Below are 23,005 nucleotides of genomic sequence, written 5' to 3' on the forward strand. Positions count from 1 at the left end.
CCACATTGGGCTCCCTGCTCAGCAGAGAGCCTGCTTCTCCCTCTCCCTCTGCCTGCTGCTCTGCCTACTTGTGCTCTCTATCTCTTTGTCAAACAAATAAAATCTTTTTAAAAATGAAATGATAATGATAACAGATTTTAGTGAAAATATCTTTAATTTTTCACTATCAGATATAAAATTTGGTATTGACTAGAGAAAAATCTCATCATATTATGCAAATATACTTGCATCCCTAGCCTAGAGTGTAGGGTTTTTTGCTTCTTTAAATTCAGGATCAGATGTAAATTTTCAATTGACTATCTTTTTAATACATTTTTATATAATTGTGATAAATGTTATTAATGGATTTCCTAACTGAAATACCAGTGCCCTACATAAATACAGTCTCCTCAGTCACATGTGTTATTTTCTTGAAGTAACACTGGAAACCATTGGCTGTAAATCATTTGGGATTTTTCCATATGTGCTCATAAATAAGATTGGTATGTTGTTTAGTTCTGCTATCTTTGTTAGATTTCACTAACAGGGTTATGCTAACTTTGTAAGCATAAATTAAGAAGCTTTGAATCTTATTCTTAACCCTGAAAGTGCTTATTTAAGACAAGAATTATTTGTTCTATGGAAATTTAGAAGGGTTGGGGAAAACTGTAAACCTGTGTCCATCTTTTATGAACATAGTAACTTGACAGCTTTTCAGTACTCTCAATGTATTATTGGTTTGTTCATGTTTTTCCACTGTTATTGAGACAGTACTGAACATTTATATTTGCTTACAGCAGTTTTAAATTCACCAAGATTTTCAAATTGTAAAATCTTTTCAGAAATACTTATCTAGGGGTGCCTAGCTGGCTCAGCCAGTAGAACCTAGGACTCTTGATCTCAGGGTCATGAGTTTGAGTCCCATGATGGTAGTGGAGCCCACTTTAAAAAAATAAATAAAATCTTTTTAAAACTGCTTACTTATATTTATGTCCCAATGATAATTCCTAATCTTTAAAGGATTAAAGGATTTAAACTCTTTTTTCTTGATTTGTTCTGTTTAAACTTTGTATGAATGTATATGCTTATGTTTCCATACAAATGACTTTTGGATTTTTCTTAACAACACTCTGTTTCCTAATTTATAATTTATATAATATGTATTATATAATTATATATATAATCTATATCATTTATAATCTTATTAACACCCTTTTTCCTACATTCCATACATTTGTTTTGTTGTTCTTCTCGCTTCATGAGTTGAGTGCTTTATTCATTTATTTTCTGTCCTCTTCTGACTGAATCATTTATAATTATGAATTTGAGTTTGTCTTTCATGTTTCCCATAAATTGTTACATGCTGAGTTCTCATTATTGATATTTTCTAACCACTATAATCTGTAACTGCAGTTACAATTTTCTCCATAATTTGAGGTTTAAATATAAATAAGCAGTTTTCATGTCTAATTTGTTGGTCAATGGAAGAGTAGAAAGGAAGGTGTAGTTATATAATTTATTGCATGATGAGCAGAGAATGTGGGGGGCATAAAATGTGCTTTTGAGAATGTGCAGAGGTTTTATTTGAAACCTACAATATCGTCTGACTTTGTAAATGTCCCATGGACATTTAAAACTTAGATTTAGGGGCACCTGGGTGGCTCAGTGGGTTAAAGCCTCTGCCTTCTGCTCAGGTCATGATCCCAGGGTCCTAGGATGGAGCCCCACATCGGGCTCTCTGCTCAGCAGGGAGCCGGCTCCCCCCCCACCCCCTGCCTGCCTCTCTGCCTGCTTGTGAACTCTGTCAAATAAATAAATAAAACCTTTTTCAAAAAAACAACTTAGATTTAGTCCATGTGGCATATTAATTATATTATATCACATTACTACATATTGTGCACTGCATAACAGCACACAAACTGTAATATGGACTTTTACCTATATTAATCAGAACCTTTTTATTTGTATTTTACTATCTTCAATGTGCATCCAGGCTGGATGGCTAGGAAAATAAATTGTTGGCCACCAGTATGTAGTTAGAAATCAAAACCATCCAGGTAAAAGATGTGTATAGGGGCACTTGGTGGCTCAGTGGGTTGAGCGCATCTTCCTTCAGCTCAGGTTATGATCCCAGAGTCCTGGGGTTCCTGGGCTCCCTGCCTAGTGGGGATTCTGCTTCTCCCTCTCCCTCTGCCTCTCCTTCAGCTTGTGCTCACTCGCGTTCTCTCTCTCTCTCGCTCTCACTCACTCTCTCTCAAATAAATAAAATATTTTTTAAAAAATATGATGTGTATAAATATGGTTACTGCAACATTTGTTTATAATAGCAAAATACTGGAAACAACCTAAGTGCCAAGAGTAGGGAGAATGGTTTAATATGCTATATTCAAATTATCTGCTTAAATAAACCACAGCATTTCCAAACTGATAAGCAAACTACAGCATAATACTCCATAGGGCTTATGAAGAATAAGGTAGATCTATGTGTACTAATATCAAAATACCTATGACATATTTGAGAGGAAAAGAGTAATTTGCCTAATTATATATTTTTAATGATACCATTTACGTGTACACATAGTAAACATAATATTGCAGATTTTCTATGGAGATATATATAAATATTGTTAAGGCTAATCACCAAATTAATAAATGTAATCTCACCTCTAAGAAGAGAAAACAGCATCAAATTTTAAAGCAAAGCCAATGGGACTTCAGCCTTATCTTCCATGTTTGAATTTTGCCTCACTTGTAAGATTAAAACTAATTTTTAATGTTAAATAACACATTGGTTAATAAATACTTTAAATTTCTTATTTTTAACTGAAGTATAGTTGACACATAAAATTACATTAGTTGTGGTTGTACAATATAGTGATTCAACAAGTCTATATATTATGAAATGCTCACCATGATAACTGTAGTCACCATCTGTCACCACACAAAGTTCTAACAGTATTATTAACTACATACCCTATGCTCTACTTTTCATTCCATAACTTATTTATTTTATAACTAGAAGTTTGTACCTGTTAAACCCCTTCAGGGGTGCCTGGCTGGCTCAGTTAGTTAAGTGTCCAATTCTTGACCTCAGCTCAGGTCTTGATCTCAGGCTTGTCCTCGCATTGGACTCCATGCTGGGCTGCCCATCTCCCCACAAACATACAGTGTAATATTAGTTTTGGGTGTAGGATTTAGTCATTCATCACTTTCACACAACACCCAGTGCTCATCACAAGTACCCTTCGTAATCCCCATCACCTATTTAACCCATGCCCCCCCACCTCCCCTCTGGTAACCATTAGTTTGTTCTCTATAGTTGAGAGCCTGTTTCTTAATTTGTCTCTTTTTTTTCCCTTTGTTTATTTGTTTCTTAAATTCCATATATGAGTGAAATCATATATTGTCTTTCTCTAACTTGTTTCCCTTAGCATAAAACCCTCTAGATCCATCCATGTTGTTCCAAATGGCAAGATATTATTTTTCATGGCTGAGTAATATTCCATTGCATGTGTATATATATATATATATATATATATATATATATATATATATACACAATATCTTCTTTATTCATTTATCTGTTGAAGACACTTAGTTTGCTTCTATATCTTGTCTCTTGTTAATAATGCTGCAATAAACATAGGGGTTCATATTTTTTTTTCAAATATGTGTTTTTGTTTTCTTTCGGTATACACCCAGAAGTAGAATTACTAGATTGTATGGTATTTCTATTTTTAATTTTTTGAGAATACTCCATACTGTTCTCCATAGTGGCTATACCAATTTGCATTCCCACTAACAGTGCTCTTGAGTTTCCTTTTCTCTACATTCTTGCCAACACTTGTTATTTCTTATCTGCTAGCCATTCTCACTGGTGTGAGATGACATCTCATTATGGTGTTATTTTGCATTTCTCTGATGATTAGTGATGTCAAACATCTTTTCATGTGTCTGTTGGCCATCTGTATGTCTTCTTTCGAAAAATGTCTACTCAGGTACTCTGCCCATTTTTTAATTGAATTGTTTGTTTTTCTGTGTGTATTGAGTTGTATGAGCTCTTTGTCTATTTTGGATATTAACCCCTTATTGGATATGCTTCTAAAATTCTGTTGGTTGCCTTTTCATTGTGTTGATCACTTCCTTTGCTGTGCAGAAGCTTTTTAGTTTAGTATAGTCTCAACTGTTTAATTTAGCTTTTGTTACCCTTGCCTGAGGAGACAGATCCAAAAAAATATTGCTAAGACTGATGCATAAGAGTGTACTGCCTATGTATTCTTTTAGGATTTTTATGGTTTCAGTCTTACATTTAGACCTTTAATCTATTTTGAGTTTATTTGTATGTATGGTGTAAGAAAGTGGTCCAGTTTCATTCCTTTGCCTGTAGCTGTCCAGTTTCCCCAACACCATTCATTGAGGAGACTGTTTTTCCTCCATTGTATATTCTTGCCTCCATTGTTGTAGATTATGGTCAACAAAAATTTTTTTTTTAATTTTGACAAAAATCCAACACCTTTCATGATAACAATACTCATAAAACTAAAAATAGAAAATGTTTTCCTCAACCTGATAAAGGGCATCTATGAAAAGCCACAGCTAATGTCATACGTAAAGGTGAAAGAATTAAAACAGTCAAATAATTCAAATTAATACCAATACTTTTGCTTACAAAATTAACATGATTTTAAAGTATGATACCCTATGTTTGTAAGGGCAAGGAATATACAGGGACTTCAATACCTTGCTGGGGAGTGGAAATCAATACAATCTTTCTCTTTTAATTTTGTCAGTTAAAATAATCACATAGTTTATCCCATCAATTCCATTTCTGGAATTACCCAAAGGAAACAATAATAGACATATCTAAAAATTTATGTACCTAGATATTTATTGCAGTTTTATTTATAATAATAAATTAAGAAACCACAAAATATCTAAACTTATAGATAAGTTAAGTAAAATATAGTACACTAATATAATGTAACTATATAGAGCCATTAGAAAATGTTTCTGAAGACTTTTTAATGACATATAAAAATATTCATGATGTCTTTAGTGAAAATTTAGGTTATGAAATAGCATGCATATTATTCCAATTTTATTTACATAAGAGAGAGGAGAAAAAGACTAGAGTGATGATACTGATTGCCTTTAGAATTGTAAATTAATTTTATTTTACTCTGTTTGCTCTTCTATTTTCCAGATTGTCTAAAATGATCATGTATTAACTTCCCAGTGAAAACGAACATGTTAATTCTAAAAAGAAATTTCACCTAGAAGAACAAAAACAAAAAGTCTTGAAAATGTTCATACACTTTGACCCAACTGACCCAACAGTTTACCATCTAAGAATATGCCCCAATCAGAATTTAGGATCTGCTTATCTAATCAGAGTAGACCACAGTGATTTATATACAAGGTTGATTGTTACAGCATAGCTTATAATGGAAATTTAGGTCTAACAATTTATGGTCTAATAATTTAAGATCTAACCATTTAAGGTCTACATTTAAAGTCTAACAACACAGTATTGATTAGATTAATTCTATTTTACCTTCTTTGTAAATCCCAAAGAATTGCTACAAGCCACGTTGTGGAAAATATTCAATGAAATTGAAAATGTTCCCTTCATATTAGGTGAAAAGTTAGGTTCTGAGCAATATATAGAGAACAAAACCATTATTGTAAAAAAAAAAAAAAAAAAAAAAGCTGACATTCAATAAAGTTAGGTTGCTAACTACATATAAATGTGAATGTTTTCAAGCTAAAACCACAATGGATTGGAAATACAGGAGAAATAAATACCATCTTACTTCCAAGCCTGCCTGGCACATAAGAAGCACTCTGTCATCTTTGTCAAATCAGATTCTTTTCCATTCTTCTCCTCCCATCCCCATGTGCTACTCCTTATAGACATCTACTGTTGGGAGTTCCTCTTCTATATTTTTCAGAGGATTTAAGGCGGTGTTGGGGGCATTCCCTGAAGAAGTTTAACCTGTAAGGGACTCATTTATCATGGAATAAGGATTTCAGAGGGCAAATTAGGAAAGATTGGAGTGGGCTCAGCCATGGAAAGTAGGGGAATAAGTACAGTAGAGTGAAGAGAGAGCTGGATATTTGCATGTGGAACAATGGTGGAAGATAAGAATGAAATTCATGGTGGGATTGACTGATGTTAAGTTGTAAGTCTCAGCAGGATGAAGGTTGTCAAACACCTAACCAGGTTGGTATACTGTCATCTTTGAACAGCATTCAAATGGAATGTTGCAAAGTTCTGGGTTTTTTTCAAGGTTAAGCCATAACCCTCACTTGAAACCTAGTGGAACTGTAGAAATTGGAACATTTGAGAAAAATCCTGACAATAAGATTTTGAAACATAGGAAGATTTATAAGAGAAGATAGTGAGAAGAACTTCAAGGAAAGAATGATTGACTGTCAAAAAGTACAGAAGTTGACTTGAATTTGGGCTAAAACTAGGCCACAGAAATAAGGACAGCAAAACTAGTAATACAAATAAAAGTTCAGAACTCTAAAGAATAAGGTATCACATCTATAATTCCACTAAAACGGTGAATTCCCAAGATATTAAAGTCAGAAAGATGTGTTTTGTGTTGTTTTTATGATTTTTCAGTCTCTTTGAACCAAAGGCCTATCCAAAAGAGCAAATACAATTGTCAACCTTTTTCAGAGGTTTGAAATTATTTGTATTTTTAAGTGTGCTTAGTCTCATTTTTTCACTGAAGGTCAAACAAATAAAAGTCAGGCACTGACAAGGTTGAATTGTCCCATCTTGTAAGCAAACCTTTGCCTGGAATTTTACTCTGGCAAGCGAGGTCTTCTTTTGCAAAGTCCTGGGTCCCCTCTCTAAAGAAGAGAGGGTCATCCTGAGTATGTCTCTCCCACGGTCATTTATTTCCTCTCAAGCCAACTGGATGCTTCTCTGTCAGAGGGCTCTGTATTTCCATCCAAAGGAATTATAAACACATTGGAGGGGTAAAGCAGATGTTGCTTTGTATAAATGCAGATGTTACTTAAAATCAGTGTGCTTATAATAATTATAACTTTCATCTGCATGCTCAAATTCTGGATTGCAATTATTGAAAGTCCCATCAGAGATCACTTTTTTCCTTTTATCATGGCCTTTCTACTTCTGCTGTTAATTTTACTATTTCCCATCGAAATAGACTTTTTTATGTGGACAAAGGCTAACTCTTTAATCTTCAGCTAACATAGTTTAGCGTCAACCTTGAAAATAATTACATACAGATTATATCATTATGGATACAGATTAGCCCTCAGTCCTCACACTTCCTGTATCTATCCTTTCCAAAGAGATTCATCTCCAATTCTTTCATGACTTTAGTATTTGTTCTTTGCACAACATAAAATGAGCCACCCCATCCTGACCTTCCTCTTCAGTCTGATCATGGCATCTACTGCATGGGCATCTTGTGTCCCCACCAAAGGAAGCTACTTAAAGCTCCGCCAATATGATATCATCTCTCATGCCTCTAACTTTAAACCAACTATTTTCTCAACCACAAATGCTCTTTCCCCAGATCCTCACCTGACTAATCTATACTCTTTTACTGAAGGTTGGTCAAGGTACCTTTGGAAATCTCCCACCACCCTCTCTCTCTCTGTCCCCACCAAGTTGAGTTGGGTACCTCTAACTTGTATACCCCATGGGCTCCTATTGCATGTGTCATACTGCATTGGCATTTTTCAGACCCATCCAACTGAGATATTATTTACAGAAAATAAAATACACTTTTAAAATATACAGTTTGATGAGTTTTGACAAGTGCATATGTCTGTGTAATCAACACCTTGATCAAGATATAAAACATCTCCATCAGCAAAGAAAATCCACTCATGCTCATGTCCCCTTGCAGTTGATCCCACCCACATGGGCAGACACTAATCTTATTTATGTAAACATAGTTTTTATTATTCTAGAACTTAGTGTAAATGAAATCACATAGTATGTGCTTTATTTGATGTTGGCTTCTTTTTTTTTAGCATGCTGTTTTTAAGACATCCATATTGTTGCATGACTGATGGTTCATTCCTTCCTATTGCTTCAGGCAGATACCATGTTTGTTTATCCATTTACTTACTGATGTAAATTTGGATGGTTCCCAGTGTGAGCCCATTATAAAAAACAGCTATCAACATTTGCACACAAATCTTTGTACAGATATGTTTTCGTTTCTCTAGAATAAATAACTAGGAAGAGAATGGCTATGTCATATGGTAGATATATACTTGATTTTATAAGAAACTGTCAAACCGTTTTACAAAATGAGTTCCATTATACATTTCCACCAGCAGTGTAGGAGTGCTTTATATCTGAAAGAATACTTGGTATGGTCAGATTTTTCATTTTTGCCATTCTAATTAGTTTGAAGGGTTATCTCATTGTGGTTATAATTTTCATTTCCTTGATGACTAACAGTGTACAACATCTTTTCATCTGCACGGGAATGTTTGGAGAGTCAGCACATTGTCTCTGAAAAAAATCTGATTGGAATCAAAACTCCATGTTTGAATTCAAGATCTGCCATTTGCAGTCATTTAATCTTGGGCCATTATTCAACGAGTCTGAGCCACAGTCAATTTATCTGTAAAATGGGGATAATGCTATCACACCAGTAAATAATGTATGTGAGGTGCCTCGTACAGTGCCTTTTATGTAGTAGATCTTCATAAATGGTAATTATGATTATTATTCTTTTTTTCTAAAATTTTACTTATTTATTAGACAGAGAGAGAGAGCACGCAAGCACAAGTAGGGGGAGCAGCAGGCAGAAGGATAGGGAGAAGGAGTCTCCCTGCCTGGGATCAGGACCTGAACTAAAGGCAGACCTTAACGACTGAGCCACCCAGGCATCCCTATGATTATTATTCTTGAAACTTGTTTAGAACCCTTAGTTTTCCTTCCCAGGAAACTATAAGCCTTGCCTATCCTCATGTTGTCATAACTCGGGGACTTGTTCTAGATTCCCTCGTCCCTTGATTTCCTCTACAGTTTTCACACTTCGAATTTTTAGTGGTTTCCCCAGCTTGTGTCCCAGTGATTCACTAAAATGTAAGTTTCCTGAGGGAAGTAGTACACCTGTACTATATACCTCTGCATCCTCCCCAACTTGAATAGTGCGATAAGTGCTTGCCAAATGAAGAAAGGAAAAAATACCTACATCCTCCCTCTCTGCTCACTGCCACGCATTGATGCACACATTGGTTGATCTGCCTGACTTTCAGTTTTAATTTCTCTCAGAAGGCACGAGAAGCTTTCTTTTGCAATTGCTCATGGATAAGCCCTGTCTCGCCTCCACGCAGCCCTGAAACTCTAAATACTGCATGCTAGCCTAAATCAACCTTCTAGGTTTATGCTTCTCTGGAAGAAGGCAAGATCTGGAGCCAGAATTATCCGATCACTGAGTTCACAGCATCTTTTGCTCATTCCTATCACTGGGCAGCTGATCTAAATAGCTCCATCCACAAGCTGTAGTAAACTCATAAGCATAATTAACTCAAGTGCAATATAGGGTTGCAGTTAAAAAAAAAAAAAAAAGATATAGGCTGTAGCATAGGACAAACTATGAAAGAGACCGAACTCTACCATTTATTTTCTATGTGACTTTTGGCAAGTTACTTAATCCCTAAACATCAAATGCTTCCTATTTAATGTAGGTAAAATAATTAGGTGATACATATAAATAGATTAGCATAGGTCCCAGGTCCTAAGTAAGCTTTCAGTGAAAGTAAGCTTTCAATGAGGGTCAGGGATGATTTCTCCAAAGAAGAAATGTTTGAGTTGAGATTTGGAAGATGAGTAGGGGTTAGTCAAGAAAAGAGAGGAGGGAGACCACTGCAGACAGGGGGAACAGAGGGTGCAACCATAAACTTGGGGTCTCTTCCCCAGTGTAGCCTTCTACTAGTGCAAAGTAATGCTCGACAACAGGTAGTTATGTTGCCTATCCTAAAGGAGTTTTTTTCCAATTCAGATGAAAATAACCATAGTGTCTGACATGATATTTGTGAAGCACGCCCTAATCCAGTACCCCTGAATCAAACCAGTTAGAAGTATTAAACACGTGGGGTACCTGGCTGGCTCAGTCGGTGTAGCATGTAATTCTTGATCTTCAGGTCATGAGTTTGAGCCTCACAGTGGGCATAGAGATTACAAAAAAAAAAAAAAAAAAAGGTGCTAGGCATTTACTAGCAATGTCGTTGGAGTCCAGTACCCTGAGAACACTTCAAGAGAGATTGACTTGGTAGTATTTTATTTTTTATAAACATTTTATTTATTTATTTGACACAGAAAGAGAGAAGGAGAGAGAGGGCTCAAGCAGGGGGAGCAGCAGAGAGAGGGCACAAGCAGGGGGAGCAGCAGAGGCGAGGGAGAAGCACGCACGCTGTCAAGCAGGGAGCTGGATAGGGGGCTCCATCCAAGGACCTTGGTGTCATGACCCAAGCCAAAGGCAGATGCTTAACCCACAGAGCTACCCTGGCGCCCTTTGACTTGGTAGTACTTTAAATTGCCTCTATTTCTTCTTAGTTCCAGCCTCTCTTGGCCAGAGACTCGCAGTCACTTCCTGAAAAATCCACACCTTCCATTTATATCAAAAATCTGTTACCAGCACAAACATATCTCACAACAGACACCAACTTTCTTGCCATCATGAGGCCAGAGCTCCTGGGATCTTAGTGATGTAGTCTCATACAGGAAGGTCAGAGTTTCCTCAATCGCATGTATGACCACAATATCTGTCTAGCACTCGAGCCCTCACATTTGCCAAATGGGCATATTCCACAGAACTAATTTCATGGCCAAGGTCCTTCACAACTATTTAGATACCAGCTGCTCATGAGAACCATTACCATGCCATAGGAAGGTCATTTTCTTCCAGTATTAGCTAGATTATAATGAAGTCATCATTTGAGAATGACATTTCTTTCCTCCTGTACAGCACTTTTTGGAGTCTCCATAAAATTAGATCTCTGAAGCATCTAACCTTGCCAATATCTGGAGAGATGGCAAGTGGAAAATGGTCTTCCACATGCGCTTTGGTAATGCGAGCGTCCTGTGGTGCCATTTGGCGCATGCAAAGTCCCGATTTTCTTCCAGAAGTTAATCAAAACATTCATGTACAACCTCCTGTTCCAAGCTGGAGTTCTGGCAAAAGAACCGAACCCCTGAAGATTTTACAGAGTTTTACTCTCTGTAGATGGGAAAACCTTGCTCGGAGAATACAACGTAAGTTGGCAAAATCAATCGGTGAACATGAGGGTAAATGAATACATGTATGGGTGGGTGGATCAATGAATGGGAAAAAGGAAAAATAGTTAGGCTACAACTATAACCTAAAATGTTTAAGGCATCTGTAAATTCAAGCACATTTTGAGCCCATACTATATCCAGGCACTAATACAAGCACTTTATATGTATTATCTTATTTCACCCTCACCACTACCAAATGAACTAAATGCTGGTACTAGTTATACAGCTAAGGAAACTGAGTCTCAGAAAGTAATTTCCTCAGTCACACAGATAATAACCAGCATATGATCTCAGGCATTTTGGTGATAGGCCTTCATTTCTTCATCTCTAGTTCAAACCCCTCTCGTGCATAAGAGGAGGTAGTATATCTAAATATGACCACATGATAGGGTGAAAGAGGTACTTAAATTTGAGGGCAAATGTAGAAGCCAAGAAAAATTTTAAAGCATCAAATTATTCCTGTGAGAAATGGTCTTCAATGACGTTCAGAGGCTCAGACTTTGGGATCCTTAGAAACTTGGGTTCAAATTCCAGGTCTGGTACTAATTTGGCCTTGCAACCTTGAGCAAATTAGCAAATCTCTCTATGCTTCGGTTTCCTAGACTGTAAAATGTGGGTAACATTAGAACCCACATTATGGGGGCGCCTGGGTGGCTCAGTCGGTTACATGTCTGCCTTCAGCTCAGGTCATGATCCTGGGGTCCTGGGATCCAGCCCTACATCGGGATCCCTGCTCAGGGGGAGCCTGCTTCTCCCCCTCCCTCTGCATCTCCCCCTGCTCTTGCTTTCTCTCTCTCTTTCTCTCAAATAAATAAGTACAATCTTAAACACACACACACACACACACACACACACACACACACACATTATGTGGCAGTTGAGAAGATTAGATAACACAAATAAAGCCCATAATGCTGTGTCTAGGACATAGCAAGAACTCAATCATGTTAGCTATTACTATTATTATCATTAGTAGTAGTATCCTAATGGCCCAACTGTACAATAAAAGTGGAAATGGCAAATTATTTTGACATATCAAGGTATCTGTCATATTTGGCATGGTGTTGACATACCCTAAATGCAGGCCAAATGAAGATGAACTTGACTGCAAGGAGGCTAAAAAGCAAACTGATCCAGATCATCTAATGAGGATGGAAATATTTTCATTCCTAAGTAAACAGACAGTAACAGTATGTGCTAGTTCTGAAAACAAAACAAAACAAAACAAAAAAAAGTGGCAGATGAAAATTCAGCATATTTATCCAAAGCCCATTGATTTGTTAAGAAGCCATCATCCCTTGAAAGTCTATCTTCTCATCCCACAAGGACTATAAAAGCCTGATTCCCAAGAGGGCTGGGATGCAAAATGTCATCTGTAACAACACACTTAGAAGGTGGCTCCTCACCTATGAACCGTCGAAAACAAGGGCTCCTCACCTATGAACTGACGTAAACATGAACCATGTCCAGACAAGGGCTGCTCTATCCGTTCCCCAATCTTTACCGTGACTCTGACATTGAACTAAAGCACAGTTTGCTGCTTACATGGCAACTTTAGTTTGAGATTTTTGACACGTAACATCTCACAGGGAAAACTGCGGAGAATTTTTCTGCTTATATTGTTTCAGGTGCCACAGAAAATCAGCAAATTCACGACACACCAGGCAGTAAGGCAGCTTGTGTCAGGCAGGCAGCCAGAGACAGACAACAGGATCCAGAGCCAGAGACAGGAGTGGGTGGAGGGCAGGTCACGAGCAGATCAGGCGGCCTCTTAGGAGCAAGTGTGAGCATGATCGGGATAAGCAGTGAGTCACGGCAAAACAGGCAAATTGGAAGCCCTCCGGGGTCAAGCAAGTAGCCTCCTTCAGGAACAGAGGAAGGAGGGATGGGGTGGGGGGAGACTGGGAGAACGCGGGGGAAGGGGGGACGGGGGTAAATGCTGAAAACCAAAAGCAGAACAGGAACAAATTACAAATGGAGAATGCAGTCGCATTGCGTCAGAATCAAGTGGACTTTGGCAGCTAAGGCAGCCTGCCGTTCCAGCTTTAGCTGTGCTCCTTCCCCCCCTGCCACGTGAATCTGGCCTGGGGGTTTGCAGCGGAGGCCATGGACACAGCTGGCTAAGTGAAGAGCGTGGGGGTGAGGAGCTGAAAACAGTTCCTTGCAAAGAAAGAGCAGGTTTTGCTTCTAAAGGAAATTCGAAATGTGCTGAGAAGGTATTTGAATGTGAATGAGGTATCCGGGTATTTAAATGCCCCCAAAGAAAATCACTCAGTAGCAAGAATGCCTAAGCTTAAAAAGATTTCACAGAACACAAGCAGGCACTTCAGTAAATGAGTTAAGAAACCATATAGCTAAACATGCATGGCATTTTCGATTCATGCCTCATCTCCTACTCTTTGTAAAGGGCAGAGAGCCGTTTAACAACCCTCCAGTGTTCCAGGCAGCAAACAGGCTCTCAACTCTTAATGGCAAAGCTGCCAGAAGCCAGACATACCTGGGAAGAGATGAAAGGTTTCGTTTGTTCACCTTCAACATTACACTAGTTCCCACTCAGGACCTCTGAGCACATTACTGGAAATTTTTTAAACACACAGTTACTGGAGTGAAGAGGTTTCTGAAAACATACAAAGCATACATTCAACAAGAAAGTCCACCTGAAAAGCCTGTGAGGGCAAAACTGGATTGGAACATTACAGCATGCCTGTTCCCTTTACAAAGACCAAAGCAAGTTCAAAGACTCAGAAACGTTCTTGAAACTGATACAAGTGTTATGGCTAATTAGGTTTTATCTTGCATGCCAAATCCAACAGATTGGTAGTTGCTTCCTGAAACCCTGTCGGATACCTGATCAAATTAGTAATAACTACCGTGGCCTCGGGACGTAGCGGGGTGGAGAGGGGGACAGATATTCACCATTGTTTAAAAGCCTGCTTTGCTTTGAGTCTCATTCCTATCTTCTGTCCTAGAGGTGCAAACCTGTGGCTTGTACAGCTTGTATGCTGGGTTCTGGGTTCACGCCGAAAGACAGGATTTGGCCCTCATGGTATTTTTTAAAAATCCATTGCCAATATTGGAAAACGAGAGATTCCACGTTTGTTAGGAAGGATGTGAAGTTTCTTTTAAAAATGGAAATTTCTAGCAATTTTAAGCTTATCTTTCCAGACGGAAACTGTCACTGGAGCTGAGGAGAGGCTGGTTCCTGTAGATGGGGCGTGCTCTCTTCAACGTGCCTTCTTTCACTCTGTGAGATCTGTGTTTCTGACCCTCTACCTGTTCCTCTGTATTTCCTGTTGCTTAATCAAGCTCCTCCACATTAAAGAGGACTTCGAGGTTCACTGTTTCCTTTTCCACTTCAATTCTGCCATTAAACCAAGTCCCACTGCAAGATGGCCACCTCCACTTTGGTACCCCACTCTTCAGCAACAGAAATGTTCTGCCTTCAAAAGATGTGGGCGGCACCTGGCTGGCTCAGTCAGTTAAGTGTCTGCCTTCAGCTCAAGTCATATCTCGGGGTCCTAGAATTGAGCCTAATGACAGGCTTCCTGCTCAATGGGGAGTCTGCTTCTCCCTCTACATGTCCCGCCCCCACCACTTCTGCTCTCTCTCAAATATATAAATAAATAATCTTCAAAAATAAAATAAAATTTTAATGCCAATATTCGACTCTTCTGTTTTCGTGTTTTGTTTTGTTTTACATAACCTCCTACTGGTACAGAAGTTTCTACCTTTCTTTTCAAGAAATGCTACCACCATTTCTCAGCCAGATGTTTAGTCCCTTGTCACCTTTCCCCTGTCTTCCATATCTATCAATCCCTTTCTGGTCTACTTTGTTCCCGTGGCCCATCCCGTCACTGCCTCTCTTGAAATTAGTTTCATGGGTTTGTCCCTTTGTCATTCTCTCAACCTGGCTCATCAAACCACATCCCTGAGTCCATCCAACCACGCAGCATCTCCAGGGTGATGAATGCTGCTGGATAAAATCACACTACAAATTCATGATCTCCAGTCTCAGTGAACCTTACATCCCTAAGTATCACCCTCTCCTATTCCCCTGCAGTGGCTACTTCATAGCTGCCACTCCCCTTTGAGCCATAAAGACTGCTTCCTCTTGCCTCAATTTCCAAGGCAACTTTTGCTTTCTAGTCACGGAGAAAATCAAGGCTGTTGGATGGGAGCTTCCTCAGTTTGTTCCTTCTCCAATTACAGAATTACTCGAGTTTCATTCTGACCTCATGTCTCAGTGGGACAAATGTTCCTCCTCCATTTGAGTCTGATTCTTCCCACTCGTATGTCCATCTCCTTGACTTTAGCCCATTCTCCTAGTCCTGAAGACCTGACTTTATCCCATCACTTCTACCCTTTCTCTCTCTTATCTTTGATAATTCTCTGTACCGACTTATTCTTTCCTTTCAAAATATGAATGTGCTTGAGTGACTTCCATCTAAAAACAATCCTCCCTCAACCTCAACTACCCTTCTGGCTGCAGTCCTATTTACTGCCACTGCTTTCCCACCAAATTGCTTGAAAAGCAATCCCTACTTCCTTGCTTTCCATCACTCCACCAGCACTGATTTTCAGTTTGTATCATTACCCTTCATTGAAACTTTTTTTAAAGGTCACCACTAACCTCCATACTTCCAAATCGAGTAAGCTTTTTTTTTTTTTGCCTTTATTTTGTTTGATGTCTGAAGCATTTGCCCAGTGTTGACTGTTCCCCCTGCCTCCAAACTCTCTCTCCTTGCCATCAGTGGTTTTGCTCCTACCTGTAGGGCCATGTCCTGTAACACTTTTGAAAGCACTGCTTTTGCTTCTCAACTAAATGTTGTTGTTCCCCAGGACACGGAACTCAGCTCTATGCCCTCGCCATATTATATATACTCTCCCTGTGATCTCATGCTCTTACGTAAACCTTCAACTAATACCTGTCAGCTGTGGCATCCAGTCCAGCCATCTCCCTCAAGCTTAAAACCCACACATCCGGGGCGCCTGGGTGGCTCAATGGGTTAAAGCCTCTGCCTTCAGTTCAGGTCGTGATTCCAGGGTCCTGGGATCAAGCCCCGCATCGGGCTGTCTGCTCAGCAGGGAGCCTGCTTCCCTTCCTCTCTCTCTCTCTCTCTCTGCCTGTCTACTTGTAATCTCTGTCTGTCAAATAAATAAATAAATAAAATCTTAAAAAAAAAAAAAAACCCCACACATCCAAGTGTGTCCTGAATATTTCTATTTGGATCAACTAAAGGTCGTGCAAATTCCACATGTCTCATACTGAACTTCTCCCTCCCCTGATTTCCCTCTCGATTAATGACATCAATATCTACCTAGTCTTTCAAGCAAGAGATTTGTGAGTCTTGGGGTGCCTGGGTGGCTCAAAGTGTTAAGCTTCTGCCTTCGGCTCAGGTCATGATCTCAAGGTCCTAGAATGAGCCCTGCATCAGGCTTTCTGCTCAGCAGGGAGCCTGCTTCCCCTTCTCTCTCTGCCTGCCTCTCTGCCTACTTGTGATCTCTGTCTGTCAAATAAATAAATAAAATCTTTAAAAAAAAAAAAAAAGTCCATTCCCCTCTTCATCACCCAGTTCTTATAACTACAGATTTTAAATCTTTTTTTTTTTAGAGATATATGTATTCATTTTAGAGAGAGAGAACATGAACAGGGAGATGGGCAGAGGAAAATGAAGCATATGCCAAACAGACTCCATGCCGAGCAAGGAATCTGGCACAGGGCTCAATCCCACCACCCTGAGGTCATGACCTGAGCCAAAACCAAGAGCCAGATGCTCAAATGACTGAGCCACCAAGCACCCCATAATTACAGATTTTAAATGGAAGCAGTGCAAAGGAGAAACAGTGAAGAAGCCATCTTGGCAATAAGAGAAACAAGATTACCTTGTGAGGCCTGGTCATAGTTTGGCCCTAGGGAATCTATTCTCCCATAGACCTCCTATTTGAAATTGCTGAAATACAATCTGATCATATCACTTCCCTTCAATGACTCCCCATAGATTTGAGAATAAAGGTAAAGCACTAATTTAGAGCACAGGCCCTTCCCGAACCAATCCTTATCAACCTTGCTAGTCTCATTTCCTGCCTCTCCTCCGTGTGCCCTCTATGCATTAGCCACACTGAACTGCTTGCACTTTCCTGAATGTATTACACTATTTCATAGCTGTACTTTTAGTCATGCTGTTCCCTCTGCCTAGATTCAGCCCACATTTCTAATCCTTTTTTTTTTTTTTTCCCGTCTGCTTAGCTAGCTCTTAACGTTTCCTTCAAGACTTAACTGAAACATAAATTTCTTCGGGAAGCTTTCCCTGACTCTTGAATAGGAGCAGAATTTGCCACCCCCAAAATATGCCTCCTCGGCATGAGGATTATTTTAGGCTGATTATTTTTAAGAAACGGCAGATACACTAAAAAGCCCTGAAAACTGAGTAGAAGTTACCATTTTGTAAGAGAAATCGGCATTTACAAGGGAAATCTCCATTTGTAAGGGTGTCTTCCTGACTATACCAGAAAGAGGAAGATGGCTCTGAATCTCTAGAAACTGTTATCAACGAAGAAGACAAAGGCAACAACCTAAATCTGTGTAACAGCTATACCCTTGTTTACTGAGTCTTTCCTGGAAACCTCCCATAACTGCGCACCGACCCCCATCATCTTCTCTTGTCTTTAGCTGTATAAGGTGATGGCTTGGGCCATTTGGGAGAGTGGCTCAGTTTTCCCGGGTATGTCCCATTTATGCAGGAGATACACATGTTATTGAACTTCTGTTTTTCTCCTGTTAATCTTTTCATTACAGAGGGGTCTCAGCCAAGAATCTAGAAAGATAAGGGGAAAATTACTTTTCCTCCCCTACACACACACCTTTCCTGCACCCCCAGTATCCAGTGCATAACTTTATCATAGCAATCATAGTACCTTCTCACACTGACATGCCTATATCTATTTCCTTGTGTGATTTTTCTATCAAGCAGTAAAGTCCCCAAAACAGGGATGGGTGGATGGATGGATGATTTACTTATTTATTTGTTTGTGTTTGTCCGTTTGTTTGTTTATTTATTTATTTATTTATTTATTATTTCTGTCTCTCTAGTGTCTGGTACATTATTTAGTAGATAGTTCATGCTAAATTAATATTTGATAAATAAAACATGAAGGAACAATGAATGGAAAGTTAATTAGGGAATAGAATAGACTAAAAAATGCTGCTAGGATTTCCTTTTTCACACTTCAAATTTATATTTTATTTAGGGGCTTTTATTTCAGTTACATACTTACAGGGGGTAACTGAGGATTTGTAAGGACTCATAACCTCTGGTCCCCTTTGTGTTACTCTGTCCTGTGTAAGTTAGACTGTGCTTTGTCTAACTGAAGTGCTGCCCAGAGAGATGCTGGTGGGTCCAGTTAGCGTAACTAGGGCTATGTTGTGTCACCAAGGAATTCTCTTTTACTTGCCAAACCTCTGCTGTCTTGCAAAGAATGTCTACGAGGACTGCGTCCCAGCCACAATGCCCCTGAGACTCTGCTGCCACCACTCAGCCTGCCTTGCCTCATCTTGCTCCTACTTGCTGCTGTCTACAGCTGCTGCTTTCATAAAGCCAACTGGGTCCTCAAGCTGGATGAGAAAATTTGCCCAGAAGAGCAAAATAATTGTTAAATCACAGGCTTTGTGTATCAAAATTGCTTCTAACCTCACTGAAAGCCTCCTTTTGTGCCTAGAACAAATTTAAATAGTTGTACTTTTGCTCCCTCTACTACAAGCTCGCCCCATACTCCACCTTCAAAATCAACACCTTCTTGCCAATGAATAGCCTAATTCAGACCTCTCTTTCCTCTTCAACGAATGGGTCAGGAGGTACACTCGGCTCCCTGCCTGCCTGTTCCGAGACTGGCATGTCCTGTCCAGTTCAGCTATGGGCCCTCCATAGGACGAGAACGTGGAGTCTCTGGGGGGAGGGAGGAAGCTCAGCACTAGCATGCAGCCAGTAAGTGCTATGAGGACGGGGCCCTGGACAACTCCTCAGAGCCACCCCTTGGGACACAGGTGAGCCTCATCCACCCAGAGTAGGCACAAGCTACACATCCCCAGTCTGGTGACTCAGTCCTTCGAAGTATCTTGGTTATCATTTCTGCATTACCTTGGATGTAGTACCTTCCTGTACTTATTTCTGTGCTTTTAACTGGAGGACAGGTAGTTTTAGAAGGTGTTGCTCTCTGACAAGAAAAAAAAGAGTTAGCAATTCTGTTTTCCTAGTAGTCATATCTACTATTTCCATAAATCTCACTAACACTTTTGCCTGTACTTTAAAAAGTACAATTCTGGGGCACCTGGGTGCCTCACTGGGTTAAGCCTCTGCCTTCGGCTCAGGTCATGATCTCAAGGTCCTGGGATCGAGCACTGCATCGGGCTCTTTGCTCAGCAGGGAGCCTGTTTCCCTCTCTCTCTGCCTACTTGTGATCTCTCTCTCCCTCTCTGTCAAATAAATAAACAAAATATTAAAGTAAATAAATAAATAAATAAATAAGTACAGTTCTGGGGTGCCTGGGTGGCTCAGTCGTTAAGCGTCTGCCTTCAGCTCAGGTCATGATTCCAGGGTCCTGGGATCAAGCCCCACAAAGGCTCCCTGCTCAGCAGAAAGTCTGCTTCTCCCACTCTCCCTCCCGCTGCCTATGTTCGCTCTCCCACTGTGCCTCTCTCTGTCAAATAAATGATAAATAAAATCTTTAAAAAAAAAATAAAGATAAAAATAAAAAATAAAAAGTACTGGGTACCTGGGTGGCTCAGTGGGTTAAATAAAGCCTCTGCCTTCAGCTCAGGTCATGATCTCAGGGTCTTGGGATCAAGTCCCACGTTGGGCTCTCTGCTCGGCAGGGAGCCTGCTTACTCCTCTCTCTCTGCCTATTTGTGATCTCTCTCTGTCAAATAAATAAATAAAATCTTTTTTAAAAATAAATTTAAAAAAATAAAAAGTACAGTTCTTCCAGTATGTTCTTCCACCTAACTCCCCTTTGACAATCTTTGGTTAGACCACATTGTGTTGATGTTCTCTTAACTCCGGATTATTTAATGCCCTCAAGATGTCCAGAGTTGCATTTGAGCAAGACATCCCTGTTGACATAACTACATATTAATACTTTAAATGATCTTGTTAAACAAATCAAATTACTCTGATAATCACAAACTCTTTCTTTTTGCATTTTCAAATCTCTTTTTCCAAACTTTTGAATTAATCTCTACTCAGATATTATACATTCCCATGAGTCTTCAAAATTCTCAAATATCACCCATCTCTTCCAAAGCCAGTCAATTACATTGAAGCCACAGGGAAACCTTTTTTTTTTTTTAGGAGTCTCTGTAAATATTCTCTCAAATGTTCCTGAATATATTTAAATCTAGATAATTCAAACTGAAACATGCAGCCCATTAAAGTGCAGTGCTTTTCACATTAAATTTAGGCCATGACCAAATCATAAGCTTGTTAATTAGATTTTCTGTGATTTGATCAAGTTAGAGAGTTCAAATCTTAATGCTCACTAAATTGTCAGATTTTGTTCCCTTTTTAACAATTTGATTGATGTGAGAAATTTAAATCTGATCAGAAAAATTAGTTCTGAGGGCGCCTGGGTGGCTCTGTCAGTTAAGGGTCTGCCTTTGGCTCGGGTCATGATCTCAGGGTCCGGGGATGGAGTCCCTGCTTCAGGCTCCTTGCTCCTGCTTCTCCCTTTCCTCCCCAGCTCATGCTCTCTGTTGCTATCTCTGTCCCCCTCTCTCAAATAAACAAATAAAATCTTAAAAAAAAAAAAATGTAAAGGGACACCTAGGTGGCTCAGTGGGTTGGGCCTCTGCCTTCGGCTCAGGTCATGATCTCTAGGTCCTGGGATCAGGCCCTGCATCAGGCTCTCTGCTCAGCTGGGAGTCTGCTTCTGCCTGTCTCTCTGCCTGCCTCTTTGCCTACTTGTGATCTCTGTCTGTTAAATACATAAATAAAATCTTAAAAAAAAAATAGGGGCACCTGCATGGCTCAGTGGGTTAAAGCCTCTGCCTTCGGCTCAGGTCATGATCTCAGGGTCCAGGGATCGAGCCCCACATCAAGCTGTCTGCTCAGCAGGGAGCCTGCTTCTCCCTCTTTCTCTGCCTGCCTCTCTGCCTACATGTGATCTCTTTTTCTCTCTCTGTGTCAAATAAATAAATAAAATCTAAAAAAAAAAAAAAAAAGTAGCCAGGGCACGCCTGGGTGGCTCAGTTGTTAGGTGTCTGCCTTCCGATTGGGTCCTGTGGGATAATTTTAAAATTTAATGGGAAACAGTATGATATTTGACATATATCAGTTGGCAGATGGAGTACTAGCTCAAGACATTTCACAATTTCAACATTAGATTTTACTGTGTTATTTTTGATGACATCATACATTTACTGTGCTTGGATTTGGGTAGTTCTTGTGATTAAAAAGCACATACTGGGGGTGTCTGGGTAGCTCAGTGGGTTAAGCCTCTGCCTTCAGCTCAGGTCATGATCTCAGGGTCCTGGGATCAAGACCCACATTGGGCTCTCTGCTCAGCAAGGAGCCTGCTTCCCCCTCTCTCTCTTCCTGCCTCTCTGCCTACTTGTGGTCTCTGTCTGTCAAATAAATAAATAATCTTAAAAAAAAAAGTAAAGAAAGAAAGAGTTCTGAAAACTCTCCATTTTATGTTTTCCATGCAATAAAAATCATGTGTCTCCTGTTTAAGCAGAAGTAACTAAAGTGGCTTCTGGAGTCATCTGACTCCCAAGTTTACCTAAGCAAAGAGAAGTGCTTTTCAAAGCTCCGGTTCCTGTAACTACGTCTGTGCATTGGCTGGGCTGTGTCACTGGGGAGTAAAGGCATCAGAGAGGGATGGTCCTGAGCTGTTCCACATCAACCCCTGGGTCTGTCTCAGGACTCCATCGGCACCTTGCTGCCTTTCCAAATGGCAAATGAAGATGAATAGGAGGACATTCGCACAGCCATGGCTTCCACTCTGCCTGCTTCTGCCGACAGATTATTTATTAATGCCTTCACCCGGTGGGTTTGCCATTAGGGCTGAGATGTGACAAGCGATCTCCTGCATGCAGATGACCAACTGCGGCTGAGTGACAAGTATCTTATAATATCTATATTCCTTTAAGAACTCACTAGGAAAAGACACCGCCCCCCCCCCAGCTTTTCATGTTAATAATAAGATGCTTTCTTGGGTAAGGAAACTTACACAATTTGAAAAACTGTGAGTCATTTAATGTAATGCTTTATAAACGTTAGCTTCCAAGATTCAGTTGTATTAGAGAGAATACATATTTGAAGCAGAGTACTCTTGAACAGACCCAAAGCGAACAGTATATAATTTAACCCTTGGTCCGTTTCTGTGCTACAAAACACCAGAACTTGAATACTTGCCTAAATCATTAGTTAAAAGAGGCATTTCTCCCTAGTCCGTTATTAACAAGAACTTCCAAAAAGGCACAGAGAGCATAACTGCTATCTTCATAATATCCCAGGAAGGAAGGCTAGAAACACTCTGAGAAGAGCAGAGCCTGAGCAAAGAAAACTAGGGCTTGGCACCAAACACAGCCACCAAATGTATGGCAGTGTTATTAGTCCCAGGAAAAAAGAAAAGGGTATGGTCATCTTAGAGGCTCTGAGTTTAGAGCAAATCATACTTTTCCCTCTGCACTCCCACTTCCATGTACATCCAGGTGAGACTGAGCAGTTAAACACCAAGACCAAT

The 23,005-nt window shown here is 39.7% G+C and overlaps 1 long non-coding RNA gene across 1 annotated transcript in view; it reads left to right on the top strand.

Moving 5' to 3' along the window:
- The first annotated feature begins 19,118 nt into the window (after positions 1-19,118).
- LOC309858156 overlaps positions 19,119-23,005 on the top strand; it is a 33,939-nt gene continuing 30,052 nt past the window's right edge. The window contains exon 1 of the long non-coding RNA XR_014308070.1: positions 19,119-19,307. This is a non-coding gene — a long non-coding RNA (uncharacterized lncRNA). The remainder of the gene's footprint in view (positions 19,308-23,005) is intronic.

Source organism: Mustela nivalis, assembly GCF_964662115.1.
Source record: "Mustela nivalis genome assembly, contig: HAP1_SCAFFOLD_1949, whole genome shotgun sequence".
Taxonomy (NCBI): Eukaryota; Metazoa; Chordata; class Mammalia; order Carnivora; family Mustelidae; genus Mustela; species Mustela nivalis.